Source organism: Schistocerca gregaria, chromosome 3, assembly GCF_023897955.1.
Source record: "Schistocerca gregaria isolate iqSchGreg1 chromosome 3, iqSchGreg1.2, whole genome shotgun sequence".
Taxonomy (NCBI): domain Eukaryota; kingdom Metazoa; phylum Arthropoda; class Insecta; order Orthoptera; family Acrididae; genus Schistocerca; species Schistocerca gregaria.
Window position 1 is genome coordinate 710,537,634 of NC_064922.1, and position 24,359 is coordinate 710,561,992.

Genomic DNA, 24,359 nt, shown 5'->3' on the forward strand with positions numbered 1-24,359 from the left:
GACGGGTCATATACAATACGTACAACAGCTAAGAGGGAATATTAAGAGTGGACGACCAATAACGAAATGCTCGTATTAAAAAGTATGTAAGACAAGAATGTATAGCCTTTCGCCCATACTGTTCAATCTGTGCATCGAGGAAGCAATGTTGGAAATAAAAGAAAGGTTCAGGAGTGGAATTAAAGTTCATGGTGAAAAGATATCAGCGATACGATTCGCTGATGACATTGCTATCATAAGTGAAAGTGAATAAGAATTAGATGATCTGCTGAACGGAATGAACTTACAATGAGTTAAGAGTATGAATTGAGAGTAAATCGAAGAAAGACGAAGGTAATGTGAAACAGTAGAAATGAGAACACTTGGAAGCTGTACTTCTAAGTGCACTAATTCATCACAAGTCTCACTGAAATTAAAATGAAATGATTAAAACAGTCTTGATCGCAACTTCTTATTTTTATTGGAGCGACCGGTTTCGATTCTACCTAAGGACTATCTTCAGACTCAGAGAAAAACATCTTACCAGATACAGGGATCGTTCTAATAGTAAGCATATATAGCAAAACGTCGAGCTAATAAATAAATATACCCAAAATGGTGGGAGCACTCCGTGGAGCAAGTTGAGCCGATCCTCGATGGTGGAGTAACTCAAAAATGATTCAAATGGCTCTGAGCACTATGAGACTTAACATCTATGGTCGTTAGTCCCCTAGAACGTAGATCTAGTGAACGTAACTAACCCAAGGACATCACACAAACCCATGCCCGAGGCACGATTCGAATCTGCGACCGTAGCGGTTACGCGGTTCCAGACTGAAGCGCCTAGAACCGTTCGGCAGCAGCGGCCTGCGCTGGAATAACTGCTAATCAGACAAGGAGGGAACAGTTGTTAAATAGGCTTGGTCACGTCACCGTCCTGCATGTGACATCATTGCTAGCCAATCAGAAAGACGTCTATGATTATGTAGACACAAGAAGTAGATTAAAAAGTGCGTTATAATTAAATTACATCGTAACATCATTGTCAATGTTTATTCGTCATTAAATATAAACTATAAAGTTTCCATGGTTTAAAATCAGTTAAAAGTATGCTGCCTCTAACGTCTGCTCTGCGAAGATCCACGAAAGGTTGCTAAATCGATAGGGAGACGCTCCTGGCAAAGGTACATCGAGGGTTGACGTAGAAACGGCGTCACATTCCGATGTAGCAGTCTACAGTGCTGTAAAAAATTACAATAGGCGAGGACCAACAGGCTCTGTGGATATAACACGTTGAAGATAATTAGAAAGTGAATTATAGTAATATTTTATCGCAACATCACATAAGTCTCATTATTCGTCATGAGATGTACACTGTAAAGGTTAAAGATTTGAGATCAGCTAAAAGTACGCTGTCCTCTAATGTCAAACCGTAAAAGAAGCACCAAAGGTGCTACACTAAAAGTGAGACGCTTCTAGCGGGGGCACATCGAGAGATGCCGTGGAAACGGTGTCCTGTTCCGATGCGGCAGTCTACAGAGCTGTCAAAGATTGCTGTAGGTGAAGACCAGCGTCCTCTGTAGATATAGTATGTTCGAGATAACTTTATGTGAAGGTGGTTTTAACAGTCATTAGAAATGAGTGCGTGGAGAGGCAGTCTTTACATTAGTGCATAGTGAAAGACATAGATATCATAGAGTACCATAAAATTACTATAAGCAGGTTTTATTCTATCTAGTATTGATTACGAAAAGGTTAAAAAGTAGAATCTTGACGCTATTAGGTAGAATGGCGGCAATATTCGTGTACACTAAGAAGAATAATCTCGTAATGAAAGATAGTTGACACTAATATGTGACATAATCGTTGCATTACACACAGTATTTAGAAGAGGGAACCTCTATAAACAGATGACCATTAGCAACAAAGGAAAATGGGGTATTATTTGCTGGAATTGACATATAGTAAATGCAAGTTTTATCAAGAACGTAATAAGACAACAGCAATGGATATGTCAAGTTATAAAATATGAAATATGTGAAAAGTATGGAAACAAAATTATGTCCTTGATCCTCCTTGTCTCATTAGCAGTTATTCCATCATCGAGGGTCGGCGCAACTTGCTCCACGTAGTGCACCCACCGTTCTGGGTATATCTATTTATTAGTTCTATATTTTACTATATATACTTACTATTATAACGATCCCTCTATGTGGAAAAATGTTTTTCAGACTCTGAAGATGGTTATTAAATAGAATCGAGACCGGTTACTCCAATAAAAATAAAAAGTTGGAATCAAGACTGTTTTAATCTTTAAGGTTTAATTTTAATAGGTCACTGATAATGTTTTCAAAAATTTTATACCTACTGAAATAATCGTGTGGCAATTTAGTAAGTAAGACATTATCTATATAGGCGCAAATGCAACGGAATCTTAGGAAATTTGTGGTAAGATCTTGTGGGACCACCCTGCTGAGGTCATCAGCTTGAAGCTCAACTCACACCCAAACCCGAGGGAGCACTCGAACCTACGACGAGGCGAGCCGGGCCAACCGTTCAAAGCCGCGAACGCAACGAAAATACATCCGCCACAGTCTCTGTTTATGAGCTTTATGTACAGCAAACTCAAAAATCTAAATAATAACCAAAGTAATAATCAATAATAATTTTAAAAATTCCCATTGGCAGTAATATTAGTTAGGGACATTATAATACGCTTTTAAATTAAAAATTTTTACAGTAGTAGTCCGGTTATTTTATTGCAACGCTAGCACTTTAATTAAACATTTAGTTCATAGCAGTAGTTCAAACTGGTCATGAAATGCTGCAGAACAGTATCTTCTTCATTGTCGTAATGGCATCGTCATGTTTTCCAACAGACAGTACCTGTTCTCCTCCTGCCAACCACTTTCGGAGGAAGCGTTTCAGCAGTGAAGAATGTGACAGTGACGTCTCCCATTGTGTTTTCCTTATTGTTTCTGTAACCGACTAAATAGCCGTCACAAATATCGCAATTAGGGTTGCCAACCGTCATGAGATGTCGGAACAGTAAAAAAAATTTTCAAATGTGTGTGAAATCTAATGGGACATAACTGCTAAGGCCATTGTCCCTAAGCTTACACACTACTTAACCTAAATTATCCTAAGGACAAACACACACACCCATGCAGAAGGGAGGACCCGAACCTCCGCAGGGACCAGCCGCACAGTCCCTGACTGCTGCGCCCTAGACCCCTCGGCTAATTCCGCGCGGCTCGGAACAGTTCACTTATACGATCTTCTTACACCGACTTTGCAAAATACCGTTACGAAATTACCTCAAGTAGTGAAGTAACGCCAGCTGTTAGCACGTCATTTTGTTTTACTAACGTCTTCAGGTTTATGTTGACAAGGTCATTCCACAAAAGGCATTACATGCTGCGTATCCTGTATCGGCTGTGCTATTACCTTCTAGATCTAGCGCCATCATTGGAGAAAATACTAGACTTCTACAGTTGTACGTAGCTGGAGCTATTAAAGCAGCGCCAGCCGGAAGAGTCGAGCAGTTTCAATCTGGACAGCATTCTGATAAGACGAATTTTTATAATTGTAATTCAAACGAGTGCTAGTAATGTTTGAAGGGTTCCCTATCAGTACACAGGGCGTGAAATGTATAGTGACGTGTATTTGGATGAGTAAATTGTTATTGACGATTGTTTACGGTCTAATAAAGTTAGATTATTGTAATTTACGAAAATGCCTAGGGATGGAAAAGAAACTGTCACTTATCGGTTGATTACTCAAAAGAGTTGTCTACTGTTAAGGAATGACGTACGGCTTAGGAAGTATTGTGTGAGATTTGTAGTTTTTTTCTCTCATGAACTCCCGGAGGTAACGCAAATGTGAGGCATCACATTTCCGCAAAGAATCACACAGACAGATTCGTGGTAGCACGTTCGCTTCTATATTCGTGATTGAAGAAGATGTTGTTGTTGTTGTGGTCTTCAGTCCTGAGACTGATTTAATGCAGCTCTCCATGCTACTCTATCCTGTGCAAGCTTCTTCATCTCCCAGTACCTACTGCTACCGACATCCTTCTCAATCTGCTTGGTGTATTCATCTCTTGGTCTCCCCCTACGATTTTTACCCTCCACGCTACCCTCCAATACTAAACTGGTGATCCCTTTTTGCCTCAGAACATGTCCTACCAACCGATCCCTTCTTCTAGTCGATTTGTGCCACAAATTTCTCTTCTCCCCAATCCTATTCAATACCTCCTCATTAGTTATGTGATCTACCCATCTAATCTTCAGCATTCTTCTGTAGCACCACATTTCGAAAGATTCTATTCTCTTCTTGTCTAAACTATTTGTCGTCCATGTTTCACTTCCATACATGGCTGCACTCCGTACAAATACTTTCAGAAACGACTTCCTGTCACTTAAATCTATACTCGATGTTAACAGACTTCTCTACTTCAGAAACGCTTTCTTTACCATTGCCAGTACACATTTTATATCCTCTCTACTTGTTATTTTGCTCCCCAAATAGCAAAACTCCTTTACTACTTTAAGTGTCTCATTACCTAATCTAATTCCCTCAGCATCACCCGACTTTATTCGACTACTTTCAATTATCCTCGTTTTGCTTTTGATGGTGTTCATCTTATACCCACCCTTCAAGACACTATCCATTCCGTTCAATTACTCTTCCAAGCCCTATGCTGTCTCTGACAGAATTACAATATCCTCGGCGAACCTCATAGATACCCAAGAAGAATTGCTCACTACTGCTGAAGAATTAACAACAGATTATAAAGTTATCAAGGATCATCAATCCCTCAGGTATCTTGATTGCACCGGAAAACTGAATGCTGCAATATATCCGGAGTCCAACGACCCCGCAAAGCAGACTACAGCCAGGACAAGAGCCACACTGATTGTTGAAGATACTCTCCCATCGCACTTCGTGTTCACATGCATGAAGCAATTGTAAGAGCTTTTTACGGCTAGCTACCGATGCATCGAACAGCAAGGCTGAAAATATGTTTTCTTTAGTTGTTTAATACTTTACTGAAACTGACGGAATCCAACAGAATTTGTTGAAATTTGATTCGCTGAGCAACGAAACGTTGGAGACAATTGCAAAGTTATGTCTACACACTTTAATACAACTTGAAATTCCATTATATGAATTTATCTTTTTTTGTGGAGACAGTATCATTATAAATTTCGAAGGGCTACAACGACGTGGCCAGCGGAATGTAATTCACAAAATTAAAGAAAAACTAGGAAAAATGTGTGGAAGAAACTGGATGCCTGCCCATGTTTTCCACAGTACTGTCGAAGCGCTTCTAGGGACTTCAATGTCCACAGTAATATCATCGTCATGAAAATATTTAGATATTTTCCAATATACACCTAAAAGACAGAGGAGCTGAAAAAGTTCTGCTAATACGTTGATGTCAATCATCACACTATTATGTCTCACTCAATAACAAGGTGGCTTCCGTTAATGCCCCCAATTGACAAAATTCTTCATCTCTTGATTCCAATAAAATTTCTTTTAGACGCCGAAGTGAGGCCACCTAAAATAATTTAAAATTTTTTCAGTAATCCAATCAGTGAAATTTACTTCAAGTTTCTGGAGTATAACTTGGCTGTCTTTAAAAAAATTAAAGCTCTGGGAGAGATTGCTTTCTTTATTACTGAAATACGAAATACATCAATCTACACTCAAAGATGTCTGAATGAAGGGAAGATTGTCCAGTTTATTGGCATGCAAACCAAGACGAATTTGAGCAATCTAAAGAATGAGAACCTTAACCAAGAAATAATTAATTTCATTTCAAAATTTCAGGAAGCGCTGGCTTTCTATACCACACCATTTGATTAAGTAGCAGACGGGCAATTTCTTTTGATAAATATCATGTATGTGATTGGATGAAACTATGTGAAACCAGAGACTGGGTGATGATCCAAGACACTGTTATATCCCTGTTCAAAAATGGTATGAAGATCTGAGGCTACAGTTGCTTTTAGGAACATATTTATGTGAAGAGCTTTTTAGAAATTAAGCGTGTCTCTGTAGAATGAAAGTCAAAACACTCGGAGGAAGAGAGAGGATTTACTTTCTTAAGGAATACAAAAATCCTGAACGCAAATGACAACTGCTAAACTTATGCGAGTAAATGTTTTATATTCCCGCACACAACGCCACTACGGACGAAGTATTTTCGCTGATGCAGCCTCAGTGGACTGATAAAACAAACCTACTGCTTCCAGGGACAGTGGAATCAGTCTTACAATGCCAGTATTACCAGTTGACCAACACGAAGTTTCATTAATACGAAAAAGGGGAGAGAAGACTTGCTGAGATTGATGAAATCTTCCAAAATTCTGCTCAAAAAGTTCCATTTAATTGCGTTCTAAATAAAAAGTAAAAGTACTTGATAAATTTTTTACTTCGTTTCTACACTCCAATCCCAAGAGTGATCCGATGAGGTGCAATCTAGATATGGCAACCCTAATCGCAAAGCATCTCTGAATGATCTTTCAATTCCTTTAATTAAATTTATGACTGTCCCACTCTCATGAACGTTTTTCATTAAGCGACATCAACAGTCAGTTTTTTAAAAGATTTCCTTGCTGTTGAAATTACACTAAACTCAAAGAAATGGCTCTACGCACTATGGGACTTAACATCTAAGGTCATACTTCCCTTTGACTTAGTACTACGGAAACCTAACTAACCTAAAGACATTACACACATCCATGCCAGAGGCAGGATTCGAATCTGTGACAGTAGCACCAGCGCGGATCCGGACTGAAGCGTCTAGAACCGCTCGGTCACAACGGTCGGCTTACATAAAGCTAGAAATGCCCAATACTGTTCGATCTGTCTGGACATCGTATTTAGTCACATCTTACGTTGATAATAAATCTCTTCCGGTGAGGGCTTTAGGTATCAGATATATTGAGAATCCCTGTTTAATCACTAACATTTCAATTTCCTCATTGCTTGAACGAATATCAGGCAACACGCCAACGACAGTCCCACGTTAGCGACGAGTTATACGTAGTTGGAGAGCAGTCACAGTACTGGCTTACAAAATCGTCTATATGTATGATTAGTTTATTCGACACAATATTCAGGCAAAACTACCTACCAGTTAACAACACGCTAAATTATAGCGTTCCAGCAGCAGCACAAGAAACTCATCAACTGTTTCTTACGTGAATTCTTTGATTGGGTTAATTGCAAATAGCAGAAACAGAAAACACAAACTGGTAAAGTGATGGATCAAGACCTGAGGAAAAGTGTGAGTCTACATATTTAGCTCTCTGCATCAATTCCTAGCCGTAGAAGTAAGAAACACAAGAAAGGCTAATATATGTATGGAGGATGTTCCTTTTGATTCGCACTGTAATGAAACAGGACACTGTCCCATACTCGTTCTCATGAGAAACACGATCTACAAATTTATTGAAGAACATGATCCGTGAGGTCTGATTTCTGTCTTGTATATACAATTTTTCAGTGCTGTGACAGGCTCCGTTTCGTATCACAATAATTTAACTAAATTGTACAGCGACATAAAAGCTAACAGATATTGCTTAAGTGTAATACTTCCAAAAATTTATCTTTTTAAATTTTGTAGAACGACTGAAAATCAGTAGTATTGTCGTAACTTCGTATCCATGTATCATTCAGCAGGTCTGTTTGAATTAATTTTGTGATGTCAACCTTACACTGCTTGTCTCACAGCAAATGCTCTAGTCCGCAGATTTATTTAACTTCTCCTCGACAACACGAGAAAACTTCAACAGATGTAGATTAGCTCAATAATTGATCACGGTAATGTTTTCACGCGTACACACATTCAGAACTCATGTCTTGATTAGAAAATAAAATCGTTTTATCATTCAATACTAGCAAACACAGGAGCAGCCACAATTCGTACAGCTCCCTATCTCATCGAAACCAAGAACGGAAAGACGATGGGCAGTAAACGCCGGAAATTATTTCGCAGTAGCATAAAATATCTCGCCTGGAAGGATCAGCTATCATGTGTAGCGACATTAAATTTCTTAATAAATAAAAATTTAATTTCTGTAAGTGTATTCCATAAATAAATTGACACTATACAAGACTGAACAAAAAAAAAGTTCAAATGTGTGTGAAATCTTATGGTACTTAACTGCTAAGGTCATCAGCCCTCAGCTTACATACTACTTAACCTAAATTATCCTAAGGACAAGAACATACACCCATTCCCGAGGGAGGACTCGAACCTATGTCGGGACCAGCCGCACAGTCCATGACTGCAGCGCCCAAGACCGCTCGGCTAATTCCGCGCGGCAAAGACTGAACACTAGCATATACTACCGCCAAAGGCGACAGGAATTGTCTGAAGAATTGCTACTGCAGTCATATCATATTCACTGTACAGTCATCAGATGGAACACAGAAAAACTTTATATCACTTCAGACACAATATGCTTAATACTTGGATAAATCTGAATATACTTACGTTTTACACTCCTATATACTACAACAGTATTGTTTTGCAAAACTACGTGTCTTATATTAATATTACTTCATGTATTGTATATACTTAATCTTTTTCTTGGTCATTATAACGGTGTTAGTGCACGTTAATTTTACTACTCCGTTTTGCCTTGCTAGTGCAATTACATTAGTTCACGCTACCTGTGGAACTCCTCTAGATCCAGGTAAGAGTACATATTAATTTCTACGAGACACTGGCTACACTAATAATTAGCAGCCATAAATAGAAATTCTGACCTCAGTAGAGGAACCAGAGGACAACAGCTGTCACTTTTTGTTTGGTTTATTTACGGTGACAACGGTTGTGACGAGAAACATACTTTATTTGTGGTGACTAGTTTCGTACATGACGTGCATCATCAAGCCGTCGTCTTCATCATAAATATTGAAACATAATACAAATATTACATTTACGGACAGTTAAGATCAAGAGTCATGGGTAAATGTACATCATCATCTTCAACATATTACCAGTACTTCTTGTCAGACAGCACGAGGACAACAAATGAGTACCGAAGTGGCCCGAGGAATGTCTGGTGCTATTTGTGACTGAGGCTGGTTGGGCTGATACACATTCACATCCCCCATCCTTTATTTAACTTTTCCAACTCAAATGCAACGAAAAACAAAAACTTCAGATCGTATGTGATGGACAAGTTCAGAGCCTGTAGCGACGACGTCCCGCACACCTCGAAGGGAGGAAGGCAGGAAAGAAGGTTAGGGTTTAAAGTCCCGTCGGCATCGAGGTCGTTGAAGACGGAGCACAAGCTGGCGAAGTTTGAAGGATTGGGGAGAAAAGCGGCGTGAACTTCCAAACCAACCATCCCGGCATCTCTCTGGAGCGATTTACAGAAATCACAGAAAACTTACATCTGGATGACCGGACGCTGTTTAAATGAATGCGAGTTCAGTGTGCTGACCACTGTACAACCTCGCTCGGTCCCACCCTTCGAGTGCTGCTATTGTATGACAAACGGGATACGGAAGCACTCATACTCTCAAACGGATCAGAGTAAGTAATTTCATCCCAGATCAAGTAACAACACCACTGGCTAACGGCACATAAAGTCACTCATAATCATTCGGTTGAGTATTGTCCTAAAACTTTACCGTAGCTGCATAATATAAAAATCTGGTCTCACTAAACATTACACGTGATAGTAACGTGCAATATGGTTCATAAACTAACATTCAAATCAAGAGGTTACATAATTAATATATTTCAAAATGCCTTGTAAGCAATAAATTATTACATATTAACCGACAGAGCAGTGGCCACTGCTTAAAATACACCTACAGGTACTTAAGGTTGAGCGCTCCCATTTTAAATTTGTTGACATTTGCGTAACTTAAAACAATGCTAGTAGGCACTTGAGGTAAAGTAAGACTAAAATAATCCGCACTAGTCGTAGCCTAAGTTAGGTTTTCAGATCACAATGGGGAATTAGCCCCTCTATAACTGGACAGGTACGAGCCTTGTCAGAAACTAAGGCTGCACTAGAATGTTCGACACTAACAGTAAATACCAGCATACGGCACTTGCTTTAGTATTGATCACAGCTCTACACTAATTTGTGACCAAAGAAATAGATCAATTCTCTATGTCATCCATAATATGCACGGAGAAATATAGCAGATTTTCACCTAACACATCCAACGAGGACCTAGTTCCTTAGAACCAACTGAAATACACAATGGAAATCCTGAAGCCACATGAACGTCGGTACGCGTCGTCGCCTTAACATAAATGCACGGACGTATGCTCAACGAACAAGTAATATCAAAATCGTGACGACAAAACAATTACAGACCAACCCAAGGCAACGACGCAGCTAAGCATACCACGTTCTTCCAAAAAGTGAACAATGAACCAGGTCATGTGAAATTAATAAATCACAGCCAATTGCATTTAAAGCTCCGTGGGAAGCGACTCCCACAAACCACATGTCATCCAACAACACTACAGAGTAACAATCTACGCTCATTACTGCACCCAGTGGTAATTTAGTGGAACAAGATACCACACAGTACAAATGTGAGACTTTCTTGTCTCCATTGCTACCAAAACTTAATTCCTCATCAATAAACTCGTTATCTGTATCATACTATTGCGATACGGAATAAGACCTCAAGCAGATGTCACATGGACCTCAAAACACCACTGATATAAAACATCGGACTAAAACTCTGTCAACTAGTGGGAGTATGAAGACACTTTTCCAATGTGTGTTAATGACCGATCACACCTCATAGTGAGGCCACTCACAATTGAGTCAAAAACGATTCCCGAACACGTGATACGTAGACCAGGAACACATACGCCAATCACTCTAACTACCAACCGACTGGGATAAAAGTTTTTCGGCACAAGCTGCAGGTAACAAATTCGAAACTGGTGCTATTAGAACATGACCAAGACCAGTAAGAACTTCCTCATTTCAAAATAAGTTACCAAGCAATGTGACAGTGGAGAAAAACATTTCAATAATACTTCTACTTAAAGTACACACTGCATAGTATATAACAATGTGCTGATTTTGTTACAAATGAACAAACTCGCTACACCAGTGCTGCAGCCACAGTTACGGATATCAAATACACGATTTCAATCTTTAAATCAGACGGCACAACTCAGATCTCTGTATACAACTGACAGTACTAAGCATTGGAAATAAACTTCCAAGGGGTAGACCTCCTAACGTTTCGCACTTATGGCAAACGTAAATATCCCATTACAAATGGTACGCCACACTTGGAAAACTGCAAAGTGAACAAAACGATTTCTCTATGCGTGGTGCCAAAGCCTGCCGGAATCGAACACGGCCACTGCTGCAAAATATAAGGCCGACACAAAATTAAAATTATTCCTGCGTGCGATTCACACACCAGATAAACTCCTCCAGAACAGGCATTGTAGGCCCAACCGGCCGCCGTGTCATCGTCAGCCCATAGGCGTCACTGGGTGCGGATATGAAGGGGCAGGTGGTGAGCACAGCGCTCTCCCGGCCCTATGACAGTTTCCGATACAGGAGCCGCTACTTCTCAATCAAGTAGCTCCTCAGTTTGCCTCACAAGGGCTGAGTGCACCCAGCTTGCCAACAGCGCTCGGCAGACCGGATGGTCACCCACCCAAGTGCTAGCCCAGACCGAAAGCGCTTAACTTCGGTGATATGACGGGAACCGGTGTTACCACTGCAGTAAGGCCGTTGGCATAGACCAGACAAGCGCTACACATTTCTAATCACTAACCACGAGAAGTTTTATAAACAAATGCCAGTGGAGCCAAGGAGTTTCACAATACGTAGTTCATTATGGACTATGAAGATAAACACACACTACATTCGTCGCAAACCACGGGGACGTCAGCCTTCTGGTCCATACAATAAACAGTTCTTACTTCAGACAGTATAAAATGAGAATTCAATCGGATGCCGGCAACATGCGACGCATGAGTAATCATAAAGAAATAACAGGTCAAAATACTTTAAGAACTTAAGCTACTCGGTAGTATAATAACCAATACGCGTACTACCCATGATGACACGATGGAAAGCCTACCTTAACAATAAATACATGGGTTCAAGCCTCACCGATGCAATGAAGAAAAGCAGTAGCTACAACCGCAGGAGACGGCCAGTACTACGAGCTAGTTACGCACTACACCAAGTTAGCCAAGACAAGAGCCTGTTTCTGTCCGCTGCACCGATCAGGCTACGGAAACAGAAGTGGGACCGCGTACACGAGGTATAACAGGTCAGTGCATTGACGGAGCTGTCGGTTATACTCAAGTGATTTATGTGAAAAGATATTCGACCTGATTCTGGCCGCGGTACAGTAATTAACAGATAGTGAACTAAGAATGGTAGTTCGCGCTGGACACATGGCTCAATCCATTTCGATAGTCGTTAGGAGATTCTATATTACAAGGTACACCGTGTCAAGAGTGTGCTAGAATATCAAATTTCAGGCATTACCTCTCACCAAGGTCAACGCAGTGGCCGACAGTTTCATTTAACGCCAGAGAGCAGCGACGTCTGCATAGAGTCGTCAGTGTTGAAAGATAATCAAAACTGTGTGAAATAATCGTATGAATCGATGTGAAGTGTACGAAGGGCGTATTCGTTACGACAGTGTCGTGAAATCTTGCGTTAATGAGTTATGGCAGCAGAAAACCTGTGCTAACAATACGACCTCGCCTGTAGCGCCTCTCCTGGGCTTGCGACATTATCGGTTGGCTCGTAGGCAATTGGGAATCCATAGCCGGCCAGATGAGTGCAGATTTCAGTTGGTAAGAGGTGATTTTAGGGTTGCAGTGTGGCGCGGAACTCACGAAGTCATGGACCTAAGTTAGCAACAATGCACCGTGCTAGCTGCTGGTGGCTCCATTGTGGTATGGTGTTTACATTGAATGGAGTGGGTCCTCCGGTGCAAGAGAACTGATTATTGACTGGGAATGATGACGTTCGGCTATTTGGAAACCAGTTTTAACCGTTCACGTACTTTACGTTTCCAATCAACGATATCATGTCACCGGACCTCAGTTGCTTGAGCCCGTATCTCGTGGTCGTGCGGTAGCATTCTCGCTTCCCACGCCCGGGGTCCCCGGTTCGATTCCCGGCGGAGTCAGGGATTTTCTCTGTCTCGTGATGGCTGGGTGTTGTGTGATGTCCTTAGGTTAGTTAGGTTTAATTAGGTCTAAGTTCTAGGGGACTTATGACCATAGACGTTAAGTCCCATAGTGCTCAGAGCCATTTGAACCATCAGTTGCTTGCGATTGCTTTCAAGACCATTATGGATAGCTCGAGCGAATTGTCTGGCTGCTCAGATCGCTCGACATCAGTGCAATCGAATATTTATGGAACGTAATCGCGAGGTCAGTTCGTGCACAACATCCTGCACCAGAAGCACTTTCGCAATTATGGACTGCTATAAAGCCAGTATGGTTCCATATTTCTGGAAAGGGCTTCCAATGACTTGTTGAGTCACAGCCAAGTCGTGTAGCGGTGTTATACCGGGAAAAGGGAGGATCTTAGCGTTACTGGGAGGTGTCCTATGACTTTTGTCTCCTCACTCTATGTGAGCCTATGATACTGCGTTCATTGCATTGCTTTGACATTTTAGCGAGAATAATGATAGAATGTGCAACTTTGTCTTACACACTGATACCTTATGTGGTAGCTCAGGACTAGGTGAACGCCACTCATTATTCTGCTGATGGTCAGCGTATGTTCTTGAGATGTGCTGATTGTGGACATGGGAGAAAAACCGTCTATTGTCTCTACAAAAACTGTCCTAAAAGCTAAAACCGTGAAGCCTATTCTCTCTATTTTAGCAATATGTTCAGATGAAATGTTGTGATAAAAGACTTCAATTTTCTGAACATCGCTGCTACTGGTTTGGCCTCAGAGTCATATCTAGATTTTTGGAATCTGCACAATCCCTTTATTGTTCTTCCACTTATTACCAGTGAAAGTGCTACAGATTTCTGAAAAGTCACCCAGGCTGGGTGTATTGTTATTATCAACTTTTCTGATGTTTGGTCAAAGAGTACAATACATGGAGAATTCAGACGAGTATGTTTCGAGAATTAATCTCATGTATGAGTACTGTAAACATCACTCCTGTCTCATTCGTAAGCAGAAGTCCACAGATACCAACAGCCACCATTTTAGCGGTCCTGGTGGTACGGTAGCATGTACTTCACCCATTTTCGAAACAGCAACTTGTGACCACAGCTGCGTCTTCAGTCTCGAACTAGCCGAAGTATCAGTATTCATCAATCCTTTATGCAGTTAATTACGTCATATGTACTGCGTAGTACGAATATTATGGCGACTCAGGATCAAAAACAGTTACAGAGTGTTCCATGTATGCTTCCATTCATTGTACATGAAATTAGTTCCCTATGTATGATGTGGCACCCATGTCAATGACATTCTCATCACATGATAAGCCAGGCCCTCGGCTTCCGCTTCCTCCTTCGTCTTCTTCCGCCTCTCTCCAGGTGATCTCAGTGTAGTATTTTAATGTAGATTAAAATGAAGCAGCCAGTCAGCGCATAGTATAGTGAGCGTTAAGATAAGCAGCCAATCCCAGCACAGTATTTTAGTGGCCATAGAAATGAGGCAGCTAATTACAATGCAACTTTGAAGTAGTATAAGCACCATATGAATTTCGCGTAAACAATATGAAGTTCAGAAACATAAAGTACATCAAAGTAAATTTCGTAAGCTTCTTTTCAACTGTGCAGAAATGATTTCATATTCGAAGATATGTCTCTGCCAACACCATACATTGACGGCGTTGCATGCACAGATCCACCCCACTCAACCACCAACCTACCCAGTTACACGCACGCACACACACACAAACACACACACATACACACACACACACAGAGAGAGAGAGAGAGAGAGAGAGAGAGAAGGAGAGAGAGAGAGAAAGAGAGAGAGAGAGAGAAAGAGAGAGATGTACACTTGCACTCGTCTCTGTATTTCATTTCTACTTCTGTTTTCGTATGTCTTACACTGTACCTCTTATACAAGTCACATTCTCTTTGCTACAAAGTAATGCTGGAATCCAAAAAAAAAAAAAACACACACACACACACACACACACACACACACACACACACACACACAGACACACACACAGGGTACAAAATGTTACAGGTCTGTTAACACTGCAGCTCGTAGTCTGTAAATGCCATTTGACGGTGAAATACATAAGGATTTGTACATCTGCCTCATGATGATCATTATATTCAAGGCAAAATTTTATCAGGTACTTTCTTGGTTCATAAAGAAAGTTAACTATGTGGGCTAACTTTACTTGACACTAAACTTCTGTTTTGCTGATAATACGCTAGGTAGTAGTACAATTTAGCAAGTAACGCACCAGTCATTTGACGTATGAGTATTAAAGCGTTTAGGCAACAACCAGCTCTCAATAAGGTTTACTGTCTGTTTATTTCTGTAGAAAGATAATGATAACTATAGGAAAATTGCTTAGTAATGGTGTAACATTACTCGCTTGGACAAAACGTACTTTCGTTCATTTAATTATATGAAATTGCTACTATTGAAATAGTTAGGACTTAATAGTATCTTTCGTTTATTTATATCCTAATATAGTTTGAATATTTGTAACCATTATTCTTGATTGATTCTTTTGCAATATTCCATTTACATTTGTCTCAATTACTAACATGGGGGGCCAGAAACTAATTTATCGGTAGATTCACATCGTGGCTGAACACGTTAGTCACAACACAATATGGGAAACACTGTTAACTACAAAACACCTCAAATTATGAACACTACTATTTCAATAAGAAAAATCTTTTAATTGAATACCTTAACAGTCCAGTTATGAAAAATACGTGGAGTATATTTGGTTGACAAATAATTATGTACTTTACAACTCCACAAACCTTATTAACTTTTGTTAAAGACAATAACTGCTTTTCAGTTCAGTAAAACACAATACTTGAAATTCATCGAAGCACCTTGGATGGGACCCTGTCTTTAGTAAATGACTGACGATGAAACACGCTGGTTCAGCACAAAGTTTACACAACACGAAATTATTATTAAAAACGAGACCACATAACTGGTACACTCAGTTATACAGTACTCAGCTGATCATTTGAGACGAATGCAGTGGCAGAGTCGATGTCTTGTGCTATTCAAAATAAGGCTGCAAAAGTATCCATTGCTTTTCCTCTGCAACATGTCCTGAAATTGATTTACTTAGCGTCAGATTTTTATAGTGCAAAGCTGCTCAAAGTATATCATGAATAATGAGCCACAATACTTCCACACCCAAAGCTGTGTTATAAAATCTTTCTGGTCTTATAGCCTCTTTCACTTCATAGGATTTTCACCCTTTGCCTGCTAGCCACATGGTGGTTCTTGCCACACAAAGCCTTGCAGTTCTACCGTCAATTTCACATTCCATATTCCTTCTTAGCCAGTTCGGTTGCTGAGATGTCTTCCCTCCAAGTGTCTTTTACAAAAAAACTTTATTTTTGCCCGTGTTCCCGGGTTCGATTCCCGGCTGGGTCAGGGATTTTCTCTGCCTCGTGATGGCTGGGTGTTCTGTGATGTCCTTAGGTTAGTTAGGTTTAAGTAGTTCTAAGTTCTAGGCCTCAGAAGTTAAGTCGCATAGTCCTCAGAGCCATTTGAACCATATGAACCATTATTTTTACATTACATAAATATAATAATTACAATAATGTAAATTGTCATAAATAATGAATGAAAAAGTTACATGGAGGTTACACCAAGGAGAATGGTTATACAGAAGACACACTAAGTAAAAAGAAAAACACAGATAATGTTGATAATTGTGTTAAATCTTGAACGCAAGCTAACTTTACAGTGAATTAAGCAGGGCTCAGATTAACAGTAAACGTAAAGATAAAAACTTCCAGTCACGTTTTACATGTGGTGTACTACAGAACAAAAGTGAGGAAGTATTATCTTCGGTGTTTTCCTAGGGTCGAACAATATTTTGGAAATGCAAAGGGTTTCCATTGTGGTAACTAAGTACATATCCAGATATTCAATTTCAAAGCAGCCAAGAAGGCACGCACTGGCCACACGCAAGGCTATGGCGTAGCTTTCAGGAAGTGAATGTTGTGTCAGTACGTTGTTTTGAGGCAGCCACAACAATGGCTCACTTTTCTGTACAATTGGACCCATCTGCTATTGTCCCCATACAGAAAAGCAAACTTTAGGTCCATGAAGAGTTGCTCAAACGAGAATTAAATTGCAGTTAGACTCAGGCACGGCTGTTTCCTTTGCCTATACAAATACCAGTCTAGTTATTCATGGTTTACAGCTACAGAGCGGCTTGCTTTTTAACAATGTAATTTTACGATTTAGCAACTGCTCATTCTAAAGAAGACACCCCTATTAGGTGTCGAAACCTAATTCACTGTACCTAACGTTAAGGTTGCTAAGTAACTCTATCCTTTAATGGCTCTGTTCAAGCGTTCCCAATCTATCCCACCACAGAGAGTGCAAAAATTGCCTCTTTGGGATCTGTTGTTGTCTAATTATTAGTACGAGTTGTTGTACAGGCCCACTGTACCACATTCTAACAGTGACTTTTCTCTCGATTACCGGTCTTTACCGACACAGCATTTCTTTCATCTGGGAAATAACATTATCATATTGATACTCTAGAGTTTAAAATTGTCCAAAGTTTCTCTCTTGATTTTCCGCATATTGCTGGAGAAACTGTTTCTGACCCATATCTTCGGGTAGTTTTGTGATAATGCCCCACCCAGTGTTGGGTCGCTAATTTTCACATCGTCGCGTCCTATCCGCACAGTCAGGTGTTCTGTTGATGCATACAGAGATTGACGATGGAAGGTTTGTGATTCCCCACTCCTTCAGCGCGAAGTTCTTATGAGGCTTTCATCAGCGTCGTTGGGATGTATTTTGTATGAAGCAACTCACCCAGTTTCATTATACTTGGCTTGACATAGATGCACGAATTCAACAAGTAAACTTCGTCACCATTTTTGTGTTGAGTATCAATTCTCTTCACAACAATGCTTTCCTCAGTGGCCTCATTCGTCTGCACTGTGGATATAGATCCATATGAATTTCGTGGGTTTATTCTGAAAGACGCAGTGTTTGTTGATGGTGTACGCATGCAGTACACTTCCTTTCGTATTAACCATGACACTGACTACTACTGCTAGTACTGTATCAGCTATGTCCTGTTTTTGTCTTTAAAGTTTTCGTGAGGTGTGTCTAACAATGGACCACAATTCATGTCAGCCTAATTGTACAACAGCAGTGGCAAATATGTAGTGAGATTACTGAGGACATGGATTGTCTCCAAGTTGAATATTTTACATTGTTCAGAGTTTAATAAAGTTGTGTAATAATTTATGTGTGCTGTAGTATCTATTCGACTTCTTCCAGAAGGAAATCCTGGACCCACTACAACGAACACGAATGTCCCTAGTGTTTTTTCGTCTGGAACTACTCTTTTATTAATCAGCTTTGCTGTTCCCAGAATTTTTGTATGTCCTACAACCTGTGGTCACCAATCATAAAACATGCTTTTACTGTCGGTGCCATAGATAAGATCAGGCTTTATTTGTAATTGTTTATTGAAAATGATGTTGGAAGTCTACCACATGTCTCTGCCACAAGTTTTTCAGGACCTGTTTTATTTGCATCACAATCTCCTCACTGAATTCATCCCCTTCCTCATCACCTTCATAAATACTTTGTTTTCTTTCGTCCCATCTCATTTGTCGGTCTGTGTCCTCCTGTTGCAACAGCTGTTTCAATCTCCCTAACAATTGAGAAGCGGGTCTGAAAGCTCTATCCTAACCAGTCGTAGCTTTAGCCTCCATGTTTTGCAGAAGACCAATTTCCTGCGGGTACATTTCAACGTATAGCTTAAAAGACTGAGTTACTCGTCCACTGCAGTTGAGAGATGTTGACAATTTCAGCGGTAAACCAAAGTCTGAACTGATTATTGGCAAACGTCTTAATTTATACCACTGCTCATGCATAACACGTAACGCCTAATACAAATGTATATATCAACATTAATACTATAATGTACGTTACATAAATTATCATTATAAATAGAAAGTCACATACTATCTCACTCCATGCTCGTTTACACATTGCAGTGGAGTGCATTAAGATCCGTGTATGGGCTAAGATGATCAGTCACACATACCTCAAATTCATCTTGCTTGAAACCAATAATTACATTAGCACTGTCTCTAAGTTACTATTTATTTCTCCAATATGTTCGCCAGAGATGAAAGTTGCCTACATCATAATGTTGACCCATAGGAAATTGTGCCTTCATAACATTTGTGTAATCCTATTATCACAAATAATATCACCAAAAATAACGATCGAAATCCATAGCGTTGCAGTAGGTGATATTATATCAAAATGTTTGGTAACATTTTCGGAAAGCGGCTATCTTTTAATTTTGAAAAAAATAGTGAAAAGTCTAGATCACGATGGTACTTTCTTAAAAGACCGGTTTCGGCCTATGCTTAGGCAATTTTCAGACAGTTGACCTCGTCTCTAAAACTGGCTGTTTGATGTGTCGTCAACTTCAGCTGATGGTGCAGTCTGCAGATAGCCTAAACTGGTCATTTTAACAAAGTACCATCGCGATATAGTCTGTTTTTTCACTGATATTATATAAGCCGTACTAGTGAAGTGTGAAGTATCCAATAAAATTCTCCTTTTCAAACACTAATCTTGTAATCTTATACTTACCATTTTCATATTGCAGAAAGTTGACAACCACACGCGTTTTCAGCAGTTGGAAATATTATGCTTGTAACTGGATCTATAATTAGATCCCATATTTACAATTTGGTGTTTGTGACCCACCTTCATTCGTAACAGAACTAGCAGGAAGTTTGTAGAGTTTGGATGGTAATGATTAGGTTCTGGGATTTCTGCTGGTGTGTGCACAATTTAACAATAGATTTATAAAACATTAAATGTTCTTGACAACAGAACAATAATAATTACACAGAACTTAATTTGCAGCGCAAATGAAGAACAGTAATGAAACAAAACTTAATTTGCAGCGCAAATTGTATTAGAAGTAGGCCTCAAAGAAGTGAATAACATTATATGCCTTCAAACAGTAAAACACAATAACGTGAAAATTAGTTAAAGGCAACTTTCCCCTGTCATATACAAATTTGTCCTAATTTTGATCACCCACGTAGAAAAAAGCAGAACATTTACCTATGATTACTGCCATCATCCACTAGTCCCTACAAGAAGCTACTATAGCTATCGGGAGGACTAACTCCCGAATATCTCAAGACAATCGTCTGTACAGTGAAACATAGAAATCAGTCACCCTCACTGAGGAAATGAAGGAAGTAACTTCCTTTGTGCAAATAGCATAAAAACGTAAGTCATGCTCACAGCGCAATAAAAATAAGATTATCTTTTTTTACAATAAAACATACTAATCAACAAGCTCAGAGTGTGTAATTAGGAAAATCAGAATACCTCTGGCCTTGGCAGACAAAAGTACACGCCCAGCATGTTATGGCACACAAATCATAACACATTACTCAATAACCATAACATTCCATGTATAGTGTTGCTTGTTAATCAATACTCACATTCCACTCTTAGTAGTCTAATTCATTATTTTGGGTCACTTCAGTACCCAGAAGCAGACATTGCGTACTAAAGGCCGAGCTCTTTTGTCCACCTTCATTGAAATGGCTGTTCTTTGGTCTGGTAAAAACCACCAACCACTCAGTCATGTTGCTTGTGTCCACACAGTGGGTACACTCCACTTAGCAATGTCCCACGGACGCCTCCGCAGCTTTCCAGACTGAAGAAAGTGTGCCGTTATTGGCAGTACACCTACTGACTTCCACTATTCTGTCATTCCTCCACCACGTGCCTAGCGCTGCTCTTGGTAGCTAACTGCCCATGTAGCCTGTTCTCTTTCAGTGCGAGAATAACACGTAGCCTAGCAGGACTCTCTCTCTCTCTCTCTCTCTCTCTCTGGACGCAAAAGAAACGTGCTACTTGACACAAACAAATAAGTTGCGCACGCTTCTTGAATCACATCTTGAAACAAATTAAGGAATCTTCTGTCTTGCAGCATCTAACATATAACAACACTGTCTAGATTCTAGTAAATCAATCGTCAGGTGTCAATTACGCAGTGGACGGGAACAAGAGGATGTGAGGTGGATCTCTGCTTAATCGTATTTTTTACAACTTACCCTCAGTACTTCATATATCTGAATGTACGTACTGTTGCAGTCCAGGAACAAATCTTACGATAAAATTTCCGAAATTGGGCGTAATCCCTTAGCAGCTGTGAAAATATCTCACAAAATTTAGAATTATCTCACATGAAGGATTAATTGGTCGTACAGCGAGTAGTCCTCAGTCAGTTAATTATCAGTGATTGCTCACAAACAGTTAGCTTAGATATAATGACATAATCATGTAATTTAAGCAAAAGCACCACATCAAGGGAATGGCTTGTACTTGTTACCATACAAGGTCCGCTCTCTTATAGTGATAGTAGCCATTTACGACGAATCTCTGTGACGGGTTTCTCGGTATTATAGTGATAGTAGCCATTTACGACGAATCTCTGTGACGGGTTTCTCGGTAACCGAAGTACGACCTCCCGTGAGAGGCAAGGAGGCAGCGACAAACAGCTATATATGGACATGCGCGGCACATTCGGGAGGTCTTCTGGTGAACATTTGGTAGTTAAGGGTTCGATGTTGGCGCATACGTATTGACATCCTTTTGGCTGTCAGAGACATAAAGAAATCTTTGTGCAGAATATTGAGGATATCCCAATTGCCATGACAACTTCTTTTCTTAACGTCTCAAAGTCTAAAGCAACATATTAAAAAAAATGCTTCCAAGGAGCGGATGGGATTTGTTGGGTGGCCTCTAACCATCTCCCGGTTAGACTGGTTAGTCTCGAGCACTGAAAATGTGCGTTTCAATGACAAGTATGATAAGTTGTCATCTACTTCTAACCAGGGTTGGAGGAGTCGACTGCACGGTATGGCCACCCTAATTCTAAGCCACTCTACGAGAGGGCAAATGTTCAGTGCAGCCAGCCGGGGTACTTGCTACGAGAATGCGTGGTACAATCGGAGTAAGATGGGCAGATCAAGCAGGGCCAGTTTGGTGTATGAACCTGCTCGGCCTATTAAAACACTACATAATGTGGTAAGTGCAAAGCCATTATCCTTAGCTGTTGTGGGAATGGTTCGGTTGTATCTTAGCCTTCAGGGGCTCTTCTCACCTATAGAGTTTGCCATAGTAGAAGAGTTGAGCATGGATGTGCATCTAGGTTGTGATTTTCTCCATTGTTCTCGATGTCTACTGAATTATGTAGGTAGTGTCATAATGACCAAATATAGCCTGGCTGAGAAGTAACTTTTATGGAAACATAGCTGCCATAATGGGATGTAAAGTGTGGAGGTGGAGTGATCAGGCTACAATGTTTCGCATTAATGTGCAGAGTGTGCAGATGTTACGGTCTATGGGTTGGGGGCGACTGATAAGATATAGTACAAGACTTTATCATGCATCAGGTTCTAGTTCAACAGGGGCCACAGATATTGTTACCACCCGAGGTGAGTGAAATGAGGAAAATTTTTTGCCAACTTCTGGGTGAATGAGTAATCCGGCCTTCAGTGTGACCCTAAACATCGCCGATTTTCTTTGTGACCAAACACAGTGTGGAGGAGTACTGCCTGGTGATAGATTGTCAGGCTCTTAATCAGGAGCTTATCATATGCTTCCACCACCCAGTACTTTACCATACTCGAGGTGAAGAGGTCTACCATTAGGTGACTCTCGCAGAAAAATGTAAGCTACTGGCAGTGTTTTGCACATGTTAGAACCTCTAACAGTGTGATCGTGTTCCATTTGGTTTTGCTACCATAGGCAGTTATACTGCCACGATTATTTGGTGCTCTAGTGGGTGACCTAAAATTTAAATGCGTCTGTGTCATACAATATCCACCAAAGGTGTGAGAGTGGACCATGTTCGAAACAAGGCCGTTCGCCTGACGGCCGGACCTATGACAAGAAGGATATATATAGCTTCTTAGGCATGGTACATGTACTTCGCCAATCCATTCCCATTTCTGGCCAACGGGCCGCTCCACTTAACCAGCTGTAGCAAAAAGAGAGAACACTGGGATGAATCTCCGCAGGCGTCCTTCGATTACTCGAAGGAAGTTTTCACATGTTCACTTGTTCGTGCTGCACTTCATTTTAATGGAAAATTTTTCCTGCAGATGGACCTGTCCAACTCGAGTGTTGCAGCCAAGCTTCTCCAAGAGAAGAGAGAAGAGAGAAAGGCTATTAGGTACACCCACAGATCATCATCTGCTGTGCGGAGCAAGTATTCTGAGTACGAATTAGAGACACTGGCTATGATATTTGGCTTGGAAGACCGCAAGTTTTATCTCTAGTGTAAACCATTTCATGTAGAGACTGACAACCAGGCACTGGCCAGTGTATTAGCTGGACTACAGAAGAAAGGCTGTGCAGATGCCTGTCTTCCATTTTGAGATACAGGCCTTTCAGGAATGGATCAGCAGTGTAGGAGGTTTTACTACAAAGTGCAGAGGAATCTGCTTTTGTGAGAGGATTCCTTGGAGACATTCCAGGCTTCTCAGGACTTTAGTAAAAAAAATAACTGCTGAACCTCGATTACAGGATAAGCTGGAACTGCTTATAAAGGGTAAAGAACTGCTGGGACACTAACTGTTCCAGTTTATACACTTCTATAGTGTCCACGATAGTGGGCAGAGCTAAATCTGCCTGCCCCAGGAGCTTATGCTACGACTAACAGACATTTTCTCCTACTGAACTCCAAATATTGATAGGTTACAGCTCTTTCTATTAAATATGATACCTATAACACAAAAAAAAGATACCTTCTCCGCCATCCAAAATTTTTCACAGTTTAATATCCGTTGATGATTTGTGCAGTACTTCTGACAATGAATATGTTAGCCTTATTGCAGAAACTATATATAATACGCAAAAGAATGTAATAGTGTATTTATTTCTGACTGTAGGTAATTGACTGTAATTACCAGGCTTGCTCAGAAGGTAAGGCATCGCATTTTTTTTCTCAACCGAAATCAATGCTACGAATGTGAAACGTTATGTATATATTATCAAAATATCCACGGGTGTACTGCCGGTCTATAGTGTCCAACGGGCACAATATTTCGGCGATCAAACATGTCGCCATCATCAGATGAACTGACGCACTGAGCTCCTGTGAACGTGCCG